Here is a 21,198-nt window from a genome sequence, read left to right as displayed (position 1 = left end):
AAGCCCCCCCCCCCCCCCCTACTTCACTGCTAATGTCAAATATACGCGCCATTCCGGGAAAGCCCCCTCACCTGTCACCGCTCCGCGCCGACGTGCGGCAACAGTGGCCCGCCACATGCAGTTCACGAATAAAGTTTCCGTGGGTTTTTCTAATATATATATATATATATATATATATATATATATATATATTTGGTCTTGCTGGTTTGAGCAGAGCCAACTACGGCGACCTGATATGAAGGGCAAGATACGAGAGGGCAGGACTACCGTCATCATCCAATTCAATCCTGCAGCCCGATTGCTATGCGCATGCTACACGCCATTTCTTGTTTTGTGTTTGCTGCGCCTGGTCAGCTATGCCCATGCATTCCTACACGGTGGCCAAGAAAGTCGAGGTCATTCAATGGCATCGTGAAAACGGAAAAAACGTGCACCAGACGTCTCGACATTTCAAGCTCGACCGGAAGCGGATACAGGAATGGGAAAAGAATTTCGACAATTTGCTGCAGCAAAACTACGGGAAGGCAAAACTTCGACGGAAGCTGAGTAACGGCGCACCAGTGTTTAGTGAATACGTGGACGATGCGCTCTTTTGAGTTCTTCGAGCGTGAAAGAAGTGCAGGACGTGCCGTTAGCAACCGGTTTCTTTCTGAAGAGGCCGTCAAGATCGCCAGCAGCATGCAGTTGGGAAACTTCGTAGCTTCAAGCCATTATATAAATCGGTAGAAGCAGCGGTTCGGCGTTGCAATGCGCCGCGCTACAAACGAGAGCCAGAAGACGCCGGAGAAATTTTCGGAGGCAGCAAGTGCCTTTCGGTCTTCCGCGAACTCCCTGCGACGACGCTATGGCTACACTTTGTACAACATGGCCAATATGGATCAGATGATGGTCCAAATAGACAACCCGGCCAACAAGACCAACAACGTGATCGGCGAAAGCACCATACAGATCGCTAACACAGGATGTGCCCGGCGAGGCTTCACGGTTTGCCTAGCTGCTTGCGCCACCGGTCACAAGCTCCCAGCCTTCATTATATTCAAGGAGCAAAGCGGGAAAATTCCAGCCAGGGCCTTTGCGAGCCTTCGCATACCAGGTGAGAATAATTTTATTTTATTGATGGGGGCGATTAGTCACAATTTCGCCGAGTTCGTTCTATCACAATGCTGACTTTTTTTCCCACTCGCAGTAAATGTTCGTCTCACCGCCACAAAGAACGGGTTGATGACATCGGTGAAGATGCAAGAATGGCTGTCGAGAGTGGTCCCCAAACGTCGACGACGTGCGACGGTTATTGGTACTGGACCAAGCGCCCATTCACAAAACGCAAGCTGCAAAAAATGCCTTCGAGGAGTACGATACCGACGTGCTCTACGTGCCTGCAGGGTGCACGAGCATTCTGCAGCCTGCTGACGTTTATTGGAATAAGCCATTTAAATCTACCCTGCGGCGTTTGTGGGAGCAATATATGCGTGAGGAAGAGCGAACCCCAAAGGGAAACTTGAAGAAGCCGTCGCGGAAACAAGTGCTTGATTTTGTTGCCGAGGCATGGGCCGCTGTACCCGACGAGACAGTGGCACGATCCTTCAAGGGGTGCGGCATTAGCAACGCACTCGATGGCTCGGAGGACGGCGACCTGCATAGCGGACTGGCAGATGTTGGAGCCGTGGTGCCAGAAGACCGGGCCGGACTTCAAGCGGAATGCTGCAATCTTTTCTTTGCGACTGACTCCGAAGAGCATTTTGATGGTTTTGAAAGTGATTAAGATATATAACAAATATTTGGCCTAAATAAAGTTCAGTGCACTAAAATTTTAAATCCATGCACACTGAGTTTTTTTTTCCTGGCGTGAAAATTTCGTCGCCCATCTTGGAATTTTGGTGCCGTTCCGGGACAGCGCCCCCCCCCCCCCCCCCTCAGTTTGCCGCAATTTCGACTTGCTTGGGGAGGGGGGGGGGTGGCGCTTGCTCGGAATTTTACGGTACATACATCCACATTTCTACTACGAACATTGCTCTTAGACAATTCATTCCATTCATTGCCTAATAAATAATGAATGTCTATATCATTCATGGCTTGTAGCACCAATATCATTCGTCTCAGGTTTTCATGAGCATTCACAGGAGAAAAAGGACACAAGGAAAATGATTTCATAATGTTGGATATTAAATACAAGTTTTAGTCACTTTGGTGTGCCTCGGCTGGTGAAGAATACTCGGCATCTGTGATGACACACTATTAGTTTTGTAGTGATACCAGATGAAGCTAACTGCTATTCGCTCTACTCATTCTAATTTAGCTGTTTTTTTCTTGCTTAGCGATACCACGAAGCTAATGCATATTTGAGGAGAGGTCTGACACGCCTAGCGAACGCTGTAAACTTTACCACTATGGGGTCTCCTGAAGGCTTGCGACAAAAGTCCCATAATGTTCGCATAGCGCTCACGTACCGTATTTATTCGAATCTAGGCCGATAGTTTTTTTCAAATAATCACATACGAAACTCCAGGGTCGGCTTAGATTCGAGGATTTTAAAAAACGCGCTAGTTTTTAACTGAAACTGATAAATATGGTGCATAGTTAGCGCCATCTAGAAAGTCAGTATCGCAGCCGCTACTAGCCGCGCCAGTAGCCAACTGAAGTACACGAGCGACGTCGCCATTTTGACCTGCGTCGTATCGGTAGTATCGGTATGGTGTAGCATCGGCGCGCGGTGTGGCGTTATCGTAATGGCACCAAATGGGCGATGCCACTATAGTGCCGCTTTCTAAACGAATACTGTATTTACTCGAGTCTAACGCGCACGTTCAACACGACCCTAAATCTGCGTCGGCATTTCAGAATGGCCGCCTCGCACGCGCGTCGAGCCTAGCTACCGTAGCATGCGGAAGCTTCCTCCGTGTGCTGCAGTACACGTGCTTAGGCAATAGTCTACCGTCTGTCTTCACGTTCTCAGCGTCTGCTCTATCTATCAGCATGAAGTACCGAGTTCATCATGATGCCGCATTTAAAAGGAAAGTGCTCATCTGTGCGGATACGGACGGAAATCGGGCCGCATCACGGGCGTTCGGAGAATCCGAAACTTGCGAGCGGGACTGGCGCAAACAGGAGAGGATTTTCGCCAGCAAAGCAATGCGGAACGGTTTCAGTGGACCGAAGCAGGACGTAATCTGCGACGATCCGCTCCGGCGATACGATCGCCTTGGCCCTATCTTGAAAGCAATCTGCGACGGGTAAAGTCCGCCGCGCGCCGTGTTTTCGCCGCGTTGAAGCGAGAGGCATGCTAGCACGAAGGCGCGCTTCGTCTCCAGCGTTTTGACAGTTCGTTTCCGCGGTCAACGAGCGAGATGTGTTCATGTTTGCTTGAGCGCGCGTGACACCGTGCTTGTTAATAGCGGTCTACTAATTTGCTACCGCATTCGATGCATCGCCTTTCGGGCGAAACTGCGACTTACAATCGAGGAAGCGTGAGAATACAATCGCGGGTGCGCGTTACAATCGAGGAAGCGTGATAATCGAGTAAATACAGTAGTTGTGCTAGCCGTAGAGGCATCGTCAAACGTTCAAGCCGGGCGGAACTTCGGCATCGGTCTGTCGTTGGAGGGGGCCACGGGAGATGGTTTTTGCGTGCGCCGCAACGTGCGCTCCTTCCAAAAATGCAGCATCTCTAATGCGCTGGATGGTACTGAATATAGCGCACTGTTTGAAGATGTCAGTAGTAAGGAAGATAGCGACGAGGCTAGCAGCGATGGTGACATAGAATGAGCTCGGCATGTTCATATTTAATAAATGCTGTTTCATTTTGCGAATGCTGTCCTCGCTTTTTCGTTCGGCCTACATTCGAGGTAAGTTTTTTTTTTTCTGACTTCGAACTTTTGGGGGGTCGGCTTAGAATCGGAGTCGGCCTATATTCGAGTAAATACGGTAAATGTTTCCAAAGTGCTTGTTCCACCTCATGTGTTCCATTACCATTACCCCAAGGCAATCATAGGCAGAAACATCATTAAGTACAATGTTGCCAATGAAATAGGGAAAGTGTAAAGGTGTCTTCTTGCTGCATACCTTCATAACAGAGCACTCATTGTTCAAGTGCATTTCTCGCTATTCACACCAGCAGCAAACCTTATCAAGGTCATTGCTGAGGCTATTTCGGTTGGCTTTTTGACTTTACTGTCTACATGTGTACCGTGAAAAGCTTTATTTCAAATCACAATCAACTATATTTGCTATGTCATTGACATTAATTAGAAAGAGAATGGATCCCAAGACCGTACCACTGACCCCAGTGGTACACCTGATATAACAGGAAGTTTCTGAGAAATACAACTCCTGACCTCGACGTACTGAACACAGTTTTCAAGGCAGGCTCTTACAAAAAGTACAAGTTTGGTGTCTATTTCGACTGCGTCAAGCTCATACAGAAATTTATCGAGGCGCTTTATCGAAGGCCTTGGCAAAGTAAAAAAAATCGCATTTGTTCCTTGTTATAAACGGCAAAATCAGGATTTGTGGTAATGAGCAGAGTGACAATCAAAAAGCCTTCCCTAGAACCATGCTGGACTTAGACAGCAAGTTGTTCCCATCTAAGTATTGTTTAAGGTGTGGAAGCGAAGTCAGGACGATTTTACACTTAAAGGTTAGATGCCGGCTAAAATCGAAATTTTCGCCAATAAAGAAGAAAGCATTATCATTTTGTTTACTTTGCATTCCTAGACATATAAAGGAGCTCATCAAGTTCGGTGGCAACCTGGACCATAGGAAAAAAATTGAATTCACTTCTTGTGACGGTGGCACGCATTCGCCATTGAGAGCACACATGAAAGCTGTATTCAAGACACAGCCACAAAGTGGGCAAGAAAGCAAACACGAAGTGAATGCTCCCCATTAGAAAGTTTGTTATTCACACATTTTAATGATGGAAGACCATCCAACAAGAGCATACCAGACCGCAAAGTAAAAACTAATAAAGAAAGGCACAATCTGGCTCTGGCATCTTTCTCTCTGAGTGCAGACAAAGGCGCTGGACTGCTCTAATGCTGAAAAAATTGAAACATCCTTGAAGCAATTGACGCAGAGCAGATTCAAATTGAGGAGGGTGCAACATATGGAGCAGAGCACATTCATTATTCTTTGTCTTAATTAAATAGCGTGTGAGCTCATTTCTTTCAGTTTGCCCTTTTTGCATGAACAAAACCCCTTTAGGAAATCTATCATTTCCAAACTGCTCCGCCAAAGCCGGCTTTCAAAGTAGCTTCAGGGCACAAATTTTGTCAGGAACAAGATGAGGTACATTATATATTTATTAGCTTTTATAAACACAAAATATTATTGGACATCAGACATATAATGCCAATGAAAAGAAATGAACTTTGCCTCAAAGGGATGACATTGTAACAGAAATGTAATGAAAAACACGCGACTGGCCTTATCCCAAAACCCATTAGGAGATATTTAACAAAACAATCCGCAAGTCTGCATTATCTCTAAAGTGATAGTTTCCTAAGGTGACATGCCTAATTGGTCTGTATGACAGCCATAACTTCTTTTCTATCTGGTATGTACTATTGAAATTGAGAATACGTATTCAAATCAAGAATTTTAAAATACCCGCGCAATGGTTCAAAAATTTATTTAAAGCCCCACAACCCTCTTAAAGCGCCCCTCACCAGCTCTGGCCATTTTGAGCTTACAAGCACAGTGCATACAATGCGCACTCTACACACATCGTAAAGAGCTGAAATTTTAAACAAAGCGCCGTTTGTTGTTCTCCTCACGGGCCCACGCTCCAAGACCGGCGAATGACGTATATCAACAAGTGCGCCTAAGTCTATGTATATGCTGTGACGTTGCTCATAGTGACATGTGACACTTCGAGTATTCAAGGCAACATTTGTTAACTGTATATTCTGTTGCTTCAATAGAAAAATTAATGTTTAGAAAAATCATAGAACACAAACGAAATGTTGGCGTGTTTTTGTTTTACTTCACACCATAGCAAGAGAGATGTATTTCCGTTTCATCTGCTTGTTCACACGTCGTGCAGCCGAGCCTGCTGACAAATTATGTAATTTTATACTGCGTTCCAGAGCACAATCACGCTTTATGATCCGCTTGTTTGTGCGGCAATGACTTTATACCTATCGCTAATCGGGTGTTCTCACGCACAGATCAAAATAAGACAAAGCTAGCAAAAAGAAAAAAAGAGCTGGGGCCCATGATGTATGCATCACACGATTACCCAGCTCCGGCATGGGAGAATGCAGGGAAGGAATTTCGCTTGCGGAGGCTAGATGGGGCAAGAGGAGAGAGTGTCCCTCTTCGCAGTAGCGATCGCACAGAACTTCCAGCGTATAACCAACGTTTGCTATGTGGCCTGCTGAGGGGCCCAAGGGCTGACCTAACTTTGGTATAGGTACAATTCGAGAAGTTTTACACAAATTTTTGTTTCCCAGTTTTCTTTTTATTTGTCTAGCATAGCCCAATGGCTCACGCTAAAGCGCGCAAGCTAAGAGCTGCCAGTGTGCATTTCATGCCTTTTTTGTCGTCCTGATTTAGAATAATGTTAATGCAGCATTAATGCGTTTGTCATATTATTCGCAACCTTGAGCAAGACGAACGACACAGTTGTGCAGGCTTAAATATCGAGTGGTCGTTGAAGTCATGCCGTATATCATCGCGTTCACAGTAAGTGAAAAGCTTTGCTGTGCTTGGTTGTGTCGCGGACATTTTTGAAGATCTGCCTGTCCAACAACCTTGGTGGCATGGAGGACGACACTGTGTTCGCCAACAGTCACAAACATGCCAGCAGTGAGAAGTAATTGTGCATGAACGATTCCTTTCACCTTATTTCAGGCAGGCAGTAACGATGAATAAAGCCCTGCCACCATCTGCTTGTAGGTGTCAATTCCTGTTTCTTCGTGACATCACTTGCGCAAGCAGAACAGGAGTGGTAGTCACTTTCTGCTTCCTAACTGTTGCACAGGAAAGAATTGGTCAGGACAGAAGAAAAAATTTGTTTCGTCCATTAGGCAAAGAAGTGATGAGATACCTGGTGAAACATTATTTGTAGTAAGCCTTAAAGTGTTTCGAGCAGCGTCAAAAATCACCATTCTCAGATACGAGCGAGCAATGTCCTAACAAGAAGTAAAAGAAGTTTGAGTCTTATATTCATTTGTGGAATTTGCACATCTTGGTGGTGAAGTCGAAAGACTCGGCTTTTCTTCCTCCTCTTTCCTGGCCAGACATAGCCCCTGCTCTTGACTAAAACTAGACTTTAGCTTCTTACTTCTGGATTTTTCCAGCTTTTCAAAAGTTTATATTTGGGATACCCCATTATTAGCCCTCATGCTAACCTTGAAGACAAAAGGATGTCAGTGCCATCCAGTAAAAATTATAAAAAGGAGAGTGCTAGAATATGAAGACGAAGTAAACACACTCAATAATTGTCATTACGTGTAAATGAAGATAATGAAGAACCACCTCCACAGCTGGGAAGGCTATGTGCTGGAACACGAAGAAAGCATACACCCACACCAGCTCTATCCAGTATACAGATTATACACAGTATACTGCTTCAAAATATTTGCCGAATAAAGAACAAAGAGCAAAACACACTAATCCTGACTGAATTCGTAATCGGAAAGCTTGGATAGCTTGGAATACATATTTAGCCCCGCTTTTATAGAACAAGCACCATATACGCTGCTTACGCAATTTGGACAATGCTTAATCAGCTCCGAAAGCGTTTTTGCATGTTCTCTGAAGCTGTGATCAAAGCTTCTTGTCGTCCACCTAGTCACCGTCTATGATAGCTCCGAAAACAGAGGTTTTCTAAGCCATGCCGGCTTCATACACTTCCATTGTAAACCCGGAGGCAATGGAGGTAGTTGAGGCACGCAATGAACACGTCACCACGTGATCAAACATGGCAGCACCCACGGAATCGCCGCGAAAATGGTCAATACAGATTTTAAATGTGACAATCATAGCAGCTGCTGCCACAATGTTGCTCTCCAGGATCAATATTTGCCACTGATGAAGCATCACCAGAGCAGTTGAGAGGTACAATCCTGGACTGCCAATCTCTTATTTGCGAGTTCAAATCCTCCAGCAGAATGAGAACTTTTCTTTGTAATTTGCTTGCAAAAGATTTTGGGATTTCAGGGATATGCAGACATCAATACGACCAGGGGAATTATGCATCTCCTTGCGCAATAACATTTTGCACATGGCAGCTCTCATAGCATGCTTTAGTCAAAATGAATTTTCATACACGTCCCTAGAGAAATAGAATCCACTGCTAGCTGCAGAACTGCCAGCACCGCAGTTGAACCAATTAAGGAACGAAATAAGCAAATTTACTTTTAACACATGGTTCAAAATTTAAATATCTGATGAATATGTGATGCATTGAATGACGATAGTTAAGCCTCGACACAAAGTCAGCAAAATCGGCACGTCGTTATATCGAAATTTCGCTACACTGAAATTCAACCTTTTGCTAAGTACTGTCACCAACCGATTTTTTTAAGTCGGAAGACGCGCGAGGATATCCCATTACCCCGTTTTCCCATTCGCCTGTTTCCCTAACATGGGCCAGCATGCCATGAACTTGCATGATAAAGTTTTTTCGATTACATACCATTTGCGGGAAAAGTGTATGTTAAGTTTTACATGCCTCCGCTGGGAACTTGTCCTTTTATTCAGCGAGTCGACGGTAGCATCTCTCCACTTCAGTCATGGAGAGCGAGCTCTCTGTGGTATCCCGAAACCTGCGGGCGACATCCTTTATCGCGCCGATCAAGATAGCTTGCAAGATACTAAATATAACATTATAGACTTGCTGTAAGGAGAGAAGGTGTAGCGTTTAGCACTACCGATACTCACGCATGCCATTTCCCACATGAAGCAGGGAGCATTGGTCCTGATGACCGCAACATCACGCGGCAAAGCAAATTGGCGCCGAAATACACGTGTGGACAGCATAGAATAAAGAAACTGGACAGTGCCTCCCTGTGGAACACAAAACAACGGGGCACAGATGATGGTGATGATGATGTAGCCACTGCCCTTTGAAGTAGGCGATGGATCCATGGATGGATGGATGGATGGATGGATGAGGCTGAACCCTTTAAATCGGGCGGTGACATACGCCACCTAGCCATGACTATTAAGATAATTTGTACTTTGTGGTGGGTGAAATTTCACCCCTGCCTTAATTTTATCCACCAATCAGATAACCTCTGTTTGGTTATTTCTACCCGCTTAAAGTCTATTTTGCCTTCACTGTCCCTAAACCCCAATGCTTTGAAAAAATCAGCCCCGTTGCCTTGCACTGTAGGGTTAAGCCCCTTACAGAAAAGTATGAGGTGTTCAGCCGTTTCCTCTTCTTCTCCACACGCACAGCACAACGTGTCTATACCTTGGTACTTGACTCGGTACATCTTAGTCCGCAATACTCCCGTCCTGGCTTCAAACAACAAAGAGCTTCCCCTAGAATTATCGTAGATATTTTCTTTGGCAATTTCTTGCTTGAAAGTTCGGTATGTGCCCAGTGCTGATTTCGTCTGCATCCCTGTTTTCCACAGACCCCTCTCTGTTTCCTTAACCTTTTTCTTAACTGCTGTTTCCTGGTTTGCACCCCTCCTGCAGTCCAAATATTTGATTGACAGTTTTCTGGTCAGCTTCCTCCATTTTGTATCAACATTCCTCATGTACAAATAACTGAAAACTCTCCTTGCCCACCGCTTTTCTGCCATCTCTCTCAATCGCTCCTCAAATTCTATCTTGCTGCTGGCTTCCCTGCCCTCGAATGACGTCCATCCCATGTCACCCTGTACCCCCTGATTTGGTGTATTTCCGTGTGCTCCCAGAGCCAGTCTACCTACCCCTCGCTGCTTAACTTCCAACCTTGCTCGAACCTCTGATCTCATGCACAGGACCGCATTGCCGAAAGTCAAACTAGGGACCATCACCCCCTTTCCAAATCCCTCTCACCACTTCGTACCTATTGTAATTCCACAGTGCCCTATTTTTCATCACAGCTGCATTTCTGCTACCTTTAGCCGTCACATATTTTTCATGTTCCGTTAGGTACTCAGCCCCATTGTTTATCCACACTCCAAGATATTTGTACTTATCCACCACCTCCAGCGTAACCTCCTGTATCCTATGCTCGCTGCCCTGATTATCATTAAAAGTCATGACTGCCGATTTTTCTTTACTAAACTTCAAACCTAAGCTATCTCCCTCTTTACCACAGATGTCCATTAATCTCTGCAAGTCTTCCTTGCTGTCAGCCATAAGTACAATGTCATCTGCATACATCAGTCCTGGTAATGACTGTTTAATCCATTCTCCCTGCTTGGAATAGGAAAGGTTGAAGCCAAGTCCGCTCCTCTCTAATTTTTTCTCTAATCCTTGTAAATACAGCATGAACAACAGAGGTGACAGAGGGCACCCCTGCCTAAGCCCCTGCTGTATCTCTATAGGCCCAGATACCTTGTTTTCCCATTTTATAAGCACCCTGTTACTTTTATAGATATCTTTTAAAAGATTTCTTACTCCATCTTCCACCTCTAGAGTGCCCAGTATGTCCCACAAATCCTTTTGGATTATACTGTCATAGGCTCCCTTGATATCCAGAAAGGCAAGCCATAGGGGCCTGTGTTCCTTTTCTGCTATTTCAATACACTGTGTCAATGAGAACAGATTATCTTCTAACCTTCTTTGTTCTCGGAATCCATTTTGTAGTTCCCCCAGCACCTCCTCGCTCTCCACCCATGCCTGCAGTCTGTCCTTTATAATCTGCATCACCACCCTGTAAACCACTGACGTCACTGTTATGGGACGGTAGTTGTTTATGTTGGCTTTGTCCCCCTTTCCCTTATATATCATGCTCATCCTGCTCAGTCTCCACCCGTCAGGGGCTTTACCGTCCATTATCATTTTGCTCACTGCCTCTCTTAATGCTTTCTTAGATTTTGGGCCCAATGTCTTTATCAACATAATTGGGATGCCATCAGGACCTGTCGATGATGATGATAAGTGGTTCTTGAGGGAAAGGGAAAGGTTGGCGCTATCTTCTGCAGCCCTTGAGGGAGCACTCAGGACCTGTCGACGTGCTACTAGGAACCCTCTTCTCTGCCCTTTCCCACTCGCTTTGTGCCAGTGGAGCCACTGCACTGACTAGTCCATCCTCACCTGATTGAGCACATGCTACGTTTCGTTCTTTAAATTTTTCTGTCATCATTGTTCTTATATGTTCCATTGCCTCATCTCCCTCTAGTCGAACACCTTGAGCTGTAACTATAAACCTCTGCTCTAGGCTAGTCTTATTACTCAAGGAGTTGAGATGTTTCCAAAATTTCTTCGCTGCTTTTCTATCCTTTTTGTTTACTTCTGACAACCATTGGCTCCCCTTTCTTCTGATCTTCTCATTGATCAAATTGGATGCTTCCCTTCTACAGCTTAAGAAGTTGTTCCATTTTCTGCCTACATCAGCTTCTGGTTCACCCCTCTGCTTTGAATATCTGTGTTCCCTGGATGCTTCCTGGCGTTTCTCTATGGCCTTCTTAACCTCCTCATCCCACCAGCTCTTGGGTTTACGTCTTCTGTTCCCTTTTGTCCTGACTCGTACCTTAGTAAGCTCTAGCTCAAATAGTCCTGTTAAATTTGCATATGTCCATTCTGTTTTTGTATCCTCTGAAATTACTTCCTCAATTTGCTGGGTTGCTATTTCAAGCTGCTTTTCCGAGTAAAATATCCCACCTGGTTGTTCATCTTGCCTCCTACCTACTTTCATTTCCCTTCTAAAACTCACCTTAATACGTTTGTGATCACTACCTAGACTTCTGGAGCCATATTCATCTATGCTCATTACATTTAGCCTATCGTGCATCCTATGTGACATTAGTGCATAATCTATCGTCGACTGCAGGCTCCCTACCTCCCATGTTATGTGCCCTTCACACTTCTCAGTACTGTTGCATACAACTAAGTCATGCATTTCACACATATCCAGCATCATGTTGCCTGTTGAGTCTGTGTACCCGTCCATGTCTTCTATGTGTGCGTTCATATCTCCTAGTATAATAATCTCGCACCCTTCTCCTAGCTCATTAATGTCACTTGATATGCATTCCAGCATTTTTTTGTTTTCCTCTGTGGCATTTGCTCCTGTCCACAGGTATACAAAGCCAAGGAGTGTCTGCTCTCCTGCAACTTTCCCTTTTAGCCATAAGTGCTCCTTGCATTCCTGTTTGACCCTTTGCCAGTTCATACTTTTATGAATGAATGCACCAATTCCACCCCCTTTTCTGCTTCCCTCTGTTCTATTGCAATATTCCCATGCATAGTCAGGGTTACAGGGAGGTTGCTCCATGTCCCTAAGATGTGTCTCCACAAACCCGTATACCATCAGCTTTTCTTGCCTTAGTTGCTCGTCTATCTCCTCCCACTTCAGCCTATTCCTGCCACCTTGCATGTTAATGTAACCTATGTCAGAATGACCTTGCCCCTGGTGCTTACGTCTATTTCTTCTACCGATTCTACGTTTCTTGAATCTTGGAGCCTCTCTGGGTCTGTCTTCGTCTACACTGGTGGTCTTAGGGCTCTGGGTCCCCCCAAAAAAGCCGTAGCTTGGCGCCCTATCCTACTACCTACGCTCCCGCCCGTGGCACCACTGTAGTGAATGCCATCCTGTGCAAAAGGCTGGGAGCCAGACTCGTACACTTCCCGGTTTACCTCCATTACACCGTACCCAAGTTGTCTGCTCAGACCCCTAATGACCCGGTTAGCCTCACGCACCCTCCATTCCATCGCGCTAGCCTGGCCCCGGACATGTGGGATTGTGCATATGGTCACATGCACTTTCGCAGAGGTTTCTCTGAGTTTACGCAACCCAACCTCTAACTGTCCGTTTAGGTTCTGGCTCCTTCCCTTCAGCACATCGTTGAGACCAGCATGGATAACGACCAGATGTTCATGCTCGAGGTTGTCCGATACCACCTTCTGAGCTTCTGCCATTGCGTCAACCATGCACTTCCCTGACTGGGCCTCCACCCTCACCCGCCCGTCTGCCTTCACTGTTGTAAGGACGCCCTCCTTAACCCTAGCTACGTTGGAGTCCCCCACCACTAGGACCCTTCGCTCTACACGTTTGCCTCCCGCCTGCGATTGTCGTCCTCCAGTTCGCGCCAGCTGGTTCTCCACCCGCCGTGCGCCACTGACACGTGACGATGTGCTCCCTGCCGTTCGTCCCTTCCCACCCGAAGCCTGCCGCACTACCTCGCTGTAGAGTGGTGGAACCGCCGTGTTACCGCCGGCTCTCGCCTGCTGTTCAACGGCCCCTAGGCGTCCCTCCCTGCTCTCATGGCATGCCTCTGCCTGAGTCTCCGCGCTGTCCCCGCCGCCCGCCTGAGCTGACCCGGGATTACGCGCCGCCTGTACCATTAGCGCCTCCACCCGCTCTTCCAGCACGGCCCGCTTTTCCCGTTCTTCTTGTAGCTCGCCAGCTATTCGCTTTACCAGGACGGCCTCGGCCCCCTCCCTGTGAAGCAACTCGCCGATCCGAGTTTCGAGCTCAATTCGCCGCTCTCGCTCCACCTTCAGCTCCCCTTTGAGCTCTTCCACACTGGCTGCCCATTCCCCTTCCATCCGCCGCACAGCTCCCTTAAATCCTTCACACGACCTGCACGCGAAGCTAGCCTCCTCAGCGTCGGCTAAACTGGCGAAGTGCGTCTCGTCCAAATAACACCAACGTTTGCACTCCTCGCACTGCACCAGCTCGTCATCACCCCTGTCCTTCCTAGCCTGCCGCACCATTGTCCACCTAACGAGAAAGCCCACCAAAATATCTGAACAAAGCCCCACGGTAAGCCGTACGGCAAACTCGCTATCCGGCTACCTCCGCTAGATTCCCTAACGCGGTTTAAAACTGCCGCTTTACACTGCTTTCACCATGCAACTCGTGCGCCACAACCCGCTTCCAAAAAAAATTAAAAAAAAATTGAACTATTCGCGGCCTACTAACGTCCTACTACAGTGTACTAGAAGGGGGCAGTGGGCTTACTCTGCCGCTGCTCTGACGCAGTCAGCGTCGCATCCAAGAGGTGGCGCCACTGGCAACTTCAATGGAAGCTTTGCTTACAGAAGCTTTGATTTTCCTTGCGTTTCTGACGGTTTCAGTTCGAAGCAGTTCACACTCTTATTTGTTTTTAATTTTGGCATACTTGACAGTCCTTACATATCTTTAGCAAGCACTATATTTGTTTAGGCCACATGATATTTGCCATAATAGTACCTTGTGGAAAAGGAAGACGGCTGCTCTTGGGCTTATGTGGAAGGGGCCTTCAAATTTTCCGAATTATCGGGCAATCGTAAAAAAAATTGAAAGAAAATTTTGAATGAAAGGGACGGTGACCAAATATACGGTTTCATGCCGTGTCGACCTAATGTAAAATTTTGTCAGACAGAACACAGTGCGCACATACTACCCAGCTGGGCTAAAAAAAAAAAAAAAAAAAAAAAAAAAAAAAAAAAAAAAAAAAAAAAAAACACATCAGGCATGCTAACCAGGTTTGTGCCTTTGCTTAGCCAAAATGAATTTGTATATATGGCTTAAATATTTCATTGTTGCACTTTAGTTGTTCCATGCTTCACAGTAGCCTTCTGCGTTTATTATTAACCATCATTACGCTGGCACACAATTATTAAGTCAGATCAGGTTGATGTTTTCCATAAAGAAATGGAGGGAGGCCTGAACAAAAAGTGAAAACTAGTTCACTTGACAATTACGCTCAGGCCTGTGCTTATGTACAGCTATATAAGTAAGGGTAAGCAAAATGAAAAGAACAGGGCTGTTGCTGACACAAAGCTTTTATTTGCAAGTACAGCAAGCCATTGTTTCATGCATTTCAACTCATAAGCAATGGTTCAACTTCAGCAGCTTGGTCGTCTCCCGCTTTCCTGCCTTGTCACAGTTAATTTCTTTCACATAAAAATGCAGACGTGTGACAATGTAAAAACTAATTATTTTAGCTGTGAGGCTAAAAGTGTGCACATTGCAGCCAACTTCGAGGGGAAGCTTACTCTTAACAATTAACTGCCAGCATGTCCATAACGCTGTCAGAGTGTGGCTCACTCTGACAGAAGCATTCTGTGAAAAGATCCTCTAGCTTTTTCACGAAGCCGTACAGCTGACTGGAGGGATAAAGGAGCCCTCCTCGGTCACAGAAGTTTGTTAGCCGGGCATGAAAACTTTCGCCTGGTGGCGTCATAGTAAGCAGCTTTATGTATTCTTGGTATTTTGTGCTGGAATTGACAATACACTCCCGCGCAACATAGCCCGCAATGTGTTAAGTGAGTCTCGAGTCGCTTCTGGCCACGTGCTGGTTATGGTCGTTTGAAACCCGCAGGCCCGTGCAATGCTGGGGCACCACGTTTTGTGTGGCCTCTGTGGCAGTAGCGCTAGCAGCAGTGTGACTGCACTCATTTCGGTCACATGATGCTTCGAGATAGTCAACTTCCAGTAAGGAGCCCAGTGTACCTTCCTCGCAGTTTCCTTCGCTAACTGACCTAACTAGACCATAAAAAGAAAGACAATTCAGTGATCAGGAACTGCGGTGGACATGAGCACAAAACGTGGCTCGAAATGGAGCTTGCATACTGCGCTCGTGTCGTCCAGGGGCTTGTCAGCTCTGTGGAGGTTTTTTTCCCACTCTTCCCGCCTATTTTTATCCTTCGGGACGTCAAACAAGGACAACTTCGGCCCATCCTTCACATAAAAATAGCCTGTTTGGCACCCAGGCGCGTAACAGTGATTTTGTCGATGCCGCGGCATGGCTCAGTTACTGCAAGGCATACTAATCTCTTGAAGGCTATGTGCGAAAAAAAGACGTCCACAAAAAAAAAAAAAAAAAACAACGCAGCTCTGCAACTCCAACGAATATGATCGGGCACTGGGCGGGCACTGGGCAGCTGCGCCGTCGCACCCACGCTCCATTGAAACTGACGCCAGCGCCGCCGCTCGGGCTATCGGAGAAGCTCATATCTGTGACATTCGTGGAGCCGCCGCATCGCATAGCCTCCGCCGGAGAGTAAGCCCACTGCCCCCTTCTAGTACACTGTAGTCCTACCAAACTAACCAAGAAACTAAAAAAGCATACTGAGGAGAAACAAAAGCGCCACCTGCATACTTGTGAGGTTGTTGTGGCCTCCGTGATGCCAACAATATTCACCAGTAAACTCAAGTTTTGTGCCGTGTTACGCCCAGCTACGTATATATGTTGCGAGGCAAAACAAGCCACCGAACAGTCCACATCTTACGCTATAGTTTATCGTAGAAATAAATTCTATGACGTATTTTCTTTTTTTGGATTGCTTCCGTGGTCTGCAGCCAGCAAAAGCATGGCCTTAGAGATTGGGTTACGTTATCCTTTGAAAGCCGTCGCTGGGGCGTGAGTTGAATGATATTAACTGCCTGCGCCGTCACTTCGTTTTAGATAACTTCCGGCTATCGTTAACATCAGCTGTAGGCTCAGAAATTGTCGAAACGATCTCTGCAGTGTGCCTCAATCGTGGTTTTCGCATAAACCCCAGCATTGCTTTTAAATCAACATTTTTGGCAAACTATGTAACACTGCGATTTGCCTGTAAATTGTGCTCGATATGATAGATTAATAATCTGTATTATTAGCCTCCCCCTGCACCCCCCCTCCCCTAAAAAAAATCGGAGCCCTTCCACTATGTGAAGATCGAAGACCAGCTATATGGTCTTCGATGGTTCTAGCTATCTGCTGGTTCTCGTGGTTCTCGCTATCAGCTGTTTGTCGCGACGTTGTACGGGGTTCCGCGTAGCTTCACATTTTATTGCGATGTTCTCAGGCTCTTTTTGTTGCAGGTTGTTCGTTAATGCGCTGACTCGACTGCAGCTTCAGCCGCTGACGCTTTGGTGCAACCATTTACTTCATTTGTGTGCATGCGTATCTATTTGCAAAACGTAGTCCCCCTACGCCAGCCCGCAAGAAAATCTGGCTCGTGAATAGAGATGTGAGCGCGTGCAAATGCAGGAGGCAGCATGCATGCGGCGTTCTGTGGGAGAGCAACGGTTGCATGACGAGAGCAAGCGTTGCCGTTCGTCCTTCCGTTGCTCCCTTTCAAACCGGAGACTAAACACTTAGTCCTTCTATTTTCGACATGTCAGCCATCTTGTTCCAGTTGGTCCCTCTGGGGACTAAATGTTAGTCCTGAGGACTAAAAACTGCAGTTACTCTCATTTTCTCTATTTTTGGCTTAGAGTGTAGGAACAAGCGGGAGCCGCGGCCTGATTGAGTTCTGTTTTCAGGAGCAAGATATTTTATGCAACAGTTATAGCACCTGCGCTCACGACCCATGCACGCGCTGGAAGGTGAAGGTCATAAGATTACTTCGGAAACACAGTTTTAGCTGCATGCAATGCAATAAGTATGGTTCAACATATTCACGGCTCACCACTATTCACAGCTAGGGGCGCCTTTTTTGTGGTGGCATGCCTGTACTCCGGTTCATAATTCATCATCATCATCATCATCATCAGCCTATATTTATGTCCACTGCAGGACGAAGGCCTCTCCCTGCGATCTCCAATTACCCCTGTCTTGCGCTAGCGTATTCCAACTTGCGCCTGCGAATTTCCTAACCTCATCATCCCACCTGACTTTCTGCCGTCCTCGACTGCGCTTCCCTTCTCTTGGTATCCATTCTGTAACCCTAATGGTCCACCGGTTATCCATCCTACGTATTACATGGCCTGCCCAGCTCCATTTCTTCCGCTTAATGTCAACTAGAATATCGTCTACCCCCGTTTGTTCTCTGATCCACACCGCTCTCTTCCTGTCTCTTAACGTTACTCCTAAGATTTTTCGTTCCATTGCTCTTTGTGCGGTCCTTAACTTGTTCTCGAGCTTCTTTGTCAACCTCCAAGTTTCTGCCCCGTATGTTAGCACCGGTAGAATGCAATGATTGTACACTTTTCTTTTCAACGACAGTGGTAAGCTCCCAGTCAGGATTTGGCAATGCCTGCCGTATGCACTCCAACCCAATTTTATTCTTCTGTAAATTTCTTTCTCATGATCAGGGTCCCCTGTGAGTAATTGACCTAGATAAACATATTCCTTTACAGACTCTAGAGGCTGACTGGCGATCCTGAATTCTTGTTCCCTTGCCAGGCCATTGAACATTATCTTTGTCTTCTGCATATTCATCTTCAACCCAATTCTTGCACTTTCTCGATGAAGGTCCTCAATCATTTGTTGTAATTCCTCTCCATTGTTGCTCAATAGGACAATGTCATCTGCAAACCGAAGGTTGCTGAGATATTCGCCATCGATCCTCACTCCTAATCCTTCCCAGTCTAAGAGCTTGAATACTTCTTCTAAGCATGCAGTGAATAGCATTGGAGAGATTGTGTCTCCTTGCCTGACCCCTTTCTTGATAGGTATCTTTCTACTTTTCTTGTGGAGAACCAAGGTAGCTGTGGAATCCTTGTAGATATTTGTCAAGATATTCACGTATGCCTCCTCCACTCCTTGATTACGCAATGCCTCTATGACTGCTGATATCTCTACTGAATCGAATGCCTTTTCATAATCTATGAAAGCCATATAGAGAGGTTGATGGTTCATAATTATGTGGTGTTAAATTGTGGCTCATATTCGAACTCGTTCTCACGCGTCAATACTGGGGGCGAGCTCCACAATTGGAAAAGCTGGCGCCACCGTCGGCTTGACGTGGTCTGAGGGATCACGCGGACACAGCGGCCGCGTCGGCTGCGCGGAAGCGCCGAAGCAAGCTGAAAACTAAAGTTTGAAGTCCCACCTGTGCTCCGGTTCTGAATAAGTGGTGATGTTTTCCCGCCTCGGGTGTCTGCTTGAGGACACTTGAAAGCACTATAATAGGTAGTGGCTGCCTTTGAAGGCGGCCGCAGCGCCGGATGTACGCAACGGAGCCCGGTGTCAGCCTTCACACGTACCCGCCGGCCAAGAAGCGGCGTGTACCTTGGATTGCGAAACTTAAAACCAGCAAGCAGCCATCAGCTACAAATCGGGTGTGTAGCAAGCACTTCAGCGAGGTAGATTTCTGCTACGGCGTTGGGGCTGCGATGTTCGACGAGTAGCAGAAAGCGTGGACTGAGAAGCTCGCCCGCGCACGCTGCTCGGTTAATGTCATGAAGATTTGGTCTATGAACTTGTTGATGCTAGATACTGGCAAGTTCACCAGAATGGAAAGGGAACGGTAAGAAGCACATTCAAAAAAAGGCATGGCATATGTGGTAGCACCAAACACTGAATGTACTGGATTAACAAAAAGAAGCACCGGAAAATTCCTCGCTGAGAATATATGCCGACAAACATAAAGTGCGACGCAACTTGAGAAACAACGTTATTGAAACGTCCTAGAATTTTGAAGAAAAAAATTATTGAAACGTCGCGATGGCACATCACGAGTCGCCGTGTATATCGAAGTCCCTAGTTATGAGGAAATTATTTTTGAACAGCGCTGATAGCGTCCACGCGACAATGGTTGCTAGTGTGCTGTCAAATGTTCATATGCTACGGCCTGAAGCTCACGGCACGCTGCGAAAACGCACTCGCAGCGAAAGCGAAACACATGCAGGCGTGCCGTCTGTCGCTGCGAACCCGTGCGATCGCTGCATTGAGGCTTCATTCTGTTACGCTCCATTTGGTTATACACACAGCACACTATAAGAACATATTTCACATCTACCTTTCACGATTATCTACCTCAGCGATTATCTACCTTTCACGCAAGAAGCTGGTTCGGAGGACTCCATTGCGTCGACCACGCGCAATGGGCGTTTACTGTACGTGTTCGGTAAAGAGATAACGCCTGTAAACTATTCTGCGCTTTCTATTTGCCCAAGGTTATTACTTTGACAGTAAGAAACTTCCCTCGCTATGCCCGGGAGAGAGAAAGAGAAAATGAGAGCAGGCGAGAGAGAGACAAACAAATGGTAGCAGCACCAATGAGGCAACGCGCAGAGGTGCTGCCGACGCTATCCGAGCTTCTCCGTTTCCCCGCAATAGCGCCGAACGCTCGCGGTGTCCTTGACTGAGGTCCCTGTATTTTCCAAAGGTAGCGCCAACTCCTCCTCTCCGCGCCATTTCCTCCTCGCCCCTCCCTCTTGGCCGCCATTAGTGAGCGAAGCGCGCGGCCGCTACCGCCCGCTTCATTTCGTATCGCATGCGGCGCGTTGAAGCGCTTGCTTGAAAGGCGACTGTTCTGGGCGCCTTTTCACAAGGCTGTTCATACGTAAGATATCTACGTAAGTTATGTAGTACCTTCAATTATTATTAGAATCTGCGTCACTCACATGAGGAAAACAAAAGGTAGAACAAGTCAAACGCAATCCTAAGCAGTCTCTACTACTGCTGATTGTTTCTAGGGATCGAATGGTGTTCTGTTTACCTGACGCACTTACAAAAACAAAGAGCTACATGAAACTATGCACAAACAACACGGCGGTATTTATGTGCTAAATACCCTCAACGTGTCTTTTTTTTTCCAAAATGCATCAGCGCGCTTTTATTTTCCCCTCAGTTATGTGCCTTGGTTCCCGTGTGTGCGCGCGTTTTCTGCGTTTTGCTCTTTAATTGGTGATTGTTTCATTGTGCTCATTTTATGAGAAGTCATGAATGCTGGTATTCATATTGCCAAAATGCACACTTTTGTTCGCCGCAGAGCATAAACCGAGACTTTTTTTTTTTTTACTAAGTCGTTGGCTGATGGTGAACTCGCGAACGCACCCACCTTCCCGCGTTCATCACTAACTGGGTGAGAGCAGCGATCAGAACCTGCCTCAGTAATGACCTCCCTCGGTGGCAGTCAAATTTCTTTCTTCTGATACGGTGGAGCCATATTGCGCGCCGTTTGAAGGTTCGTTTGCCACGAGGAACCGCAAAAAGCTTGCCCCCCTTGGCAATGCTATTCGAACATCCAACAGCACAGCAAGTCGGCATCATGCTGCAGCCGAGCGCGTCTTCAAAAATGTAAAAAGCCTACGCTCACGCACAGCGCACATGTGTCCCGTTGTTTCTACGCTCACTAATGGCGCCGTTTTCCCGCGATAACGAAAGCCGCGCAGGTTATTCGTCACGTGTCAAGCCTCGTCCAATGGGAGAGCGGAAAACGGCGAAGTCAGGA

At 46.6% G+C, this 21,198-nt stretch overlaps 1 pseudogene; it reads left to right on the top strand.

Annotated features, from left to right (window-relative positions):
* Positions 1–362: 362 nt before the first annotated feature.
* Positions 363–1,762, top strand: LOC119463768 (uncharacterized; annotated as a pseudogene).
* The last annotated feature ends 19,436 nt before the right edge of the window (positions 1,763–21,198 follow it).

This window comes from Dermacentor silvarum, chromosome 9 (assembly GCF_013339745.2).
Source record: "Dermacentor silvarum isolate Dsil-2018 chromosome 9, BIME_Dsil_1.4, whole genome shotgun sequence".
Lineage (NCBI taxonomy): Eukaryota > Metazoa > Arthropoda > Arachnida > Ixodida > Ixodidae > Dermacentor > Dermacentor silvarum.
This window is presented reverse-complemented; position numbering and strand designations above follow the sequence as displayed.